We start from the raw sequence: 5273 nt of genomic DNA, 5'->3' as shown, positions 1-5273 counted from the left end.
CACACCGCACAGTCAGCTATAATAGGCCCCGATAAGACAATGTAAAACAATTCAAACGAGAAAACTAACGGCTTTATTTATGTAAAAAAATGAACGAAAAACAAATATGTAACACATAAACAAACGACAACCACTGAATTACAGGCTCCTGACTTGGGACAGGCACATACACAAATAATGTGGCGGGGTTAAACATGTTTCTCTCACAAGCAAAAAACCCCTAACTGTAAGTCTACAGTGCAGTATTTCGGACGTCAACACAAAAAAAACATCATGCAAACATATATATGGGGGATAAGTATACCATTATTTACACATCAGACTGTACTAATTATATTATATCTTTGGATACACCAAACTAGGTACTACATATCTGAGTAACAGGCAATATACGCCCTCAATTTTATAGAATTAATTCATAACTATTTGTATCATTTGTATTCATCTGTCAAATGTGTGTGTTCTACAAGGATCAGCAGTCCTTACCCTTTCATTTGATATCTATATAACTTACAAAAAATTATTCTGCATATAATAAAGTTTGATTTAAATACGTAAGAACTACTTTGTTTGAAATACGTACTTCTTTCCTTTTTGAACGTGCCCAAAATGGTGGTGTAACATCTTACGAAGTCTATTCAAATTGTTTTTGCAAACTATTTCGCTCTGGCTGTTGCTAGTGGTCGTCTTACATTTGCAGTGTGGTGAGATCCTTTTTGTTGCATGTTGAAGGTTTAATGTGACTTTGAGCAATTAAAGCTCGTTCCTTTGCTTATTTTGTGTACGTGTTTTATAATGTGCTTATATTCATTTTGTGTCACGGATCGATACCCAATATTCTTTTGTTTTTCTATGGAAAAAATGTTCCTGTACAAAAAAAAAATATTGGTATAGTATTCAAAACTTCGATTTTTTTTAATAACGTAAATGATTTTTAATTTTAAGAACTAAACGAAAAAGATAATTGTAATATAAAATCTTACGATTCTTTCTTCGAACACGATTTGTTATCATATGCTAATTACCCATATCATATTTTAATGACCACATACTGTGGCCATCGTGATCATATAAACCTAATAAATTATAAACATCCGAATGTAAAATTTCGCACGATAGATAATGACAAACAAACGACGGAAATTACATAATAAATTCACAGCGTGTGCATTTGACTCTATCTTAATATATTTGTTAACTCGAATAATTACAGCACCCCCTTACGGTCATTGTCCTCCAGAGGAGTGATCGAAGTGATCGTAATATAACGACTGGATTATTCGGGTTATATATTTGTCAGTACATAGATAACCCGAATAATCCAGTATTTATATTACGATCACTTCGATCACTCCATGAACCATTTCCTCGAGAAAAGTAGTGGATAGGGGGCGCTGAATTATTCGAGTTAGTACATGGAGGAAAGGCCGTCTGTTTCAAATGTTATTCAAAGATTAGGAGCGACGATTCGATGTCCGTTTGTGTATTGTATTTGTCGTGGTTGAAACGGCACCAGGAACATATCAGGATAGACAACAGAAGTCTGTAAGTATCTATTTTATGTATTTATATATTAACATAGATATTTATATAAGCCTTTCATGCCTTCTGTTGACAAATTTTCATAACTATGCACTGTTTTAGTAGACCACAGATGTCCTTTTCGAACTAAAAGAACCTCCCAGAAAAAAAACCACCTCAGTCGAATCTTCTTCTCAAATGAATACCCGAATGGTCATCAAATTAATACTTGTTATGGGCAGGCATTTTCAAATAATTTAAAATAAAATGAATTAATTCTGACTGCAAGGAATTTTAAATGGTAAATAATATACATTGTATCTCGAGGGAAATGTACTCACTTTAACAACAGTAAATTTTTCATAAATATTATATAAAATAGTAAAAGTGTAGCATATATATCATGTGTATTAACGAATCGTCGATTAAACTCTGGAAGAAATATAGTCCAGCATGAATACAAATTAAAGGGTCCTTTCAGGAAAAAAAATTTTCATAGAAAGGTATCTCTTTCTTCAGAGGTTTATATGAAACGTTAATGTCTGTTATGCAGTGATTTGGTTTTTTTTTCGCCTGTATGCGAGACATGGCATGGTGGGTATTGCAACCAAGCAACGGCGGCGAAGATGGTGTACACTATTTGTTTGAAGCATTATATTTTATAAGTTAGACAATCTAAATACTTCATACCTTATGTTACGAAATTTCCGTCTGTCATATGTCATTGTCCCGGCAACCTCATTTTCATGGTTCAGTAACTTCTTGATACATTTTGTTTTGTTAAATGAAAAACTCACTTATTATGAGTAATATGATAACTTTGTTTGGTATATGGGTTCCTAGCAACATTTACATGTTCGTTAGCTAGGTACATGTAGGGTTAACCTGACTTCGACCTTATTCCATGGATCAGTTATCAAAAATAAAGTAACTTAAGCAAGACCGTATCTAGATACTATAACTAGTAAGTCATCTATATTTGGTGTATGGATTGTTGAAATGATTGTAAGGTGTACATATCCACCCGACAGGTTCCGTCTGACCTTGGCCTCAATGTCATGGTTCATTGGCCAATGTATAGTGTTTGTGGTTTGGTCTATTTCTCAGATACTTTAAGCAGTAGGACCACTATATAGGGTGTATCATGTATGGAATCATTGTCAGCTGGAAATGTCCGTCTGACAGGTCTCAATTGACTTCGACTTCATTTTTATGGTTCATTGGACAATTTTTAGTTGTGTCATACATTGTAGTAAGTTGTGCATTGATAAAGTTAAGTATACCTGATAATTGTACTAAAGACTTTCAATATGATTTCAATGATAAGTAAGACAAAGGCGAGACATTTGCACTCATATTTTGGTAATAAAATGTGTAAAGTGTTGACTAAAGTACATGTTCCTAAATTTCAATATATTTTTGTATCAGAGTGCTGAACGCGCATCTTTAACGTTTTGAGAGGAAAATGAATATTTTGTTGAAGGGAGAATGTGTTGGGTACATTACTCACAGTTTTACCTGAGGAAGCTGCTGTTCCTTTTGGAACATGTCTTACTTGTTTTCTGGTATGTTAATTGGGATAGGTAAAAGTGACAAAAGTATTGTTAACACCAGTCCTGTGTTTTGTTTAAGACTTAATGAAACCTGATTTTAATTGTTATTTGTGTATTCAGTTCGCTGTCTCCTAGGCATGAACCACTCATCTGTTTTAAGACTCTATGATTGATTGATTGATTGATTGATCATGACTGGCTGAATGTCCAATGGCAAATATTACATGCATATTCAGGAAGTTGGGAATGATACATGCCAATCCTGATAAAAATAAAGAAATATGCCTGAAGAAAAACAATAACAGAGTAGGTGTTCCTGCATTTTAAACTTCAAATATTTCTTGTAGAGTGAGAAAACTGTTATGAAACACCAGCAAAAAAGACTAGATTGTTATTCAGTCCTGACTTATTCAGTGTCTCTGAAGATGAAGATTAGGTATGTAATAATGAGGTTTTAATTTGATAGAATGTTGACTTTTAAATTGTAAAAGTTTAATTAGTTACTGTAAATTAATCCATTTATTGTATAAATTAAAATTCAATAATTACTGTTCAAGTGCATAGCATAGCCACCTTTATCTTGCTGTATCCAGAGGCAATAGATATAAGATGTGGTATAGGTGCCAATGAGACAACTCTCCATCCAAGTCACAATTTAAAAAAGTAAATCATTATAGGTCAAAGTACGGACTTCAACACAGAGGAAGACTATTATTAAGTACAATAAAGAGAGTGAATAATATTATATAAGCAAAATGGACATCATAAGTAAGATTAAAAGAAAGACAGACAATTTCTTTATCAAAGATTATAAATTTTGGTATGGTTACTAAAAATATTTGAAATTGTTTTGAATTTGTCGTTATTTCTTTCAGATCAGGACTATCCAGAAGCAAGAAAAAAGACAATTTTTAGCACGTGCATCTACAGAGAGAGACATGTTTTAAAAAACAGATATATTTTCAATTTAAGAAAAACCTGTTGAACTTTTACTATTTCTTATCTGTTTATTTTACATTTATATATTGATATTTTGTTTTTTTTTAAATTGCTGCACAGTATTTCTACTCAGTCCCACATAACAAAATCAGCTGAAGAAATTGATATTTTCATATTTCAAGGAAGTGTCCTTTTGCATTGTTGATAGCAGATATATGTATTGTCTTAAGTTGGGTTTATAAACAGTCACATCGCAACTTCAAATAAAATATATGTTTATGAATCTTACATGTAAATAGACATGAAAGATAGAAAATTATATAGGAACACATTTTTTTCTGACCTAAATGTATTTTCAAGGTAAAATTATGTGAACATATCAAATATTATCAAAAACACCGCTGGTTTAAAATAAAATTATTCTATGTAGCCTAAACAAATCATACAGATCAGTGTATTTTTTCCTAAACAAATTTTTTATATTTTTATAACCAGAATAAATTTATTCTGTGTCTCAACCTTAACATATTTACTGTGCTATTAAAATAGATTTATTTTATATATCATAATACTTTTAATCCACATTGAATGTAGAATAAGTTTATTCTGTGTCTCCACCTTAAAATAATAACTTTACTTTCAAAATAAATTTATTTTATATATTATTATACAAGACAAAAATCACATTGAACATAGAATAATTTTATTCTGTGTCTCAACCTCACCATACAGATAACTTTACTTTCAAAATAAATTTATTTTATATATTATTATAATCATAAATCACATTAAATGTAGAATAAATTTATTCTATGATTTTCTCGAACTAATAACAGATATTAAGGCTCTATATAATAAATTTATTTTATAAATGATCATATACATATTACAAGCACCATGCATTTAGAATAAATTTATTCTATGTTGCATCCTTTACAGAGAGTTGACTAAAAATGGACAGCTAAGTGCAAAATTCAGTATAAATTTATTTTGAAATGTAACAAATAAATACTTATATAACAGAATTGTCTTTGTTTTTCATGATTTTTTCTCAAATACATGGGTTATAGAATAAATTTATTACGTTCTGGTCCAAATTTAGCCTCTAATTGCACTTGTCAGAAATTAGAGTGAAAAAAGAGGAAAATTGGTTTTTTCCTTTTTTATTCTGCTCTCAGTTGTACATAGAACAGTAAAAGTGACACCACAAAAATTCAATCTTGATCTGTATTTGGTACTTTTAAGCATTGTGTATAATTT

General features: G+C 30.7%; 1 long non-coding RNA gene across 1 annotated transcript; it reads left to right on the top strand.

Annotated features, from left to right (window-relative positions):
• The first annotated feature begins 1350 nt into the window (after positions 1-1350).
• LOC139482907 (uncharacterized) lies at positions 1351-5035 on the top strand. Its single transcript, XR_011655002.1, has 3 exons — positions 1351-1545; positions 3422-3510; positions 3950-5035. It is a non-coding gene; the product is annotated as an uncharacterized lncRNA (long non-coding RNA).
• Positions 5036-5273: the final 238 nt, after the last annotated feature.

Source organism: Mytilus edulis, chromosome 7 (assembly GCF_963676685.1).
Source record: "Mytilus edulis chromosome 7, xbMytEdul2.2, whole genome shotgun sequence".
Classification (NCBI taxonomy): domain Eukaryota; kingdom Metazoa; phylum Mollusca; class Bivalvia; order Mytilida; family Mytilidae; genus Mytilus; species Mytilus edulis.
Note: the sequence above shows the minus strand (reverse complement) of the source record. Positions and strands in the feature narration are given on the sequence as shown.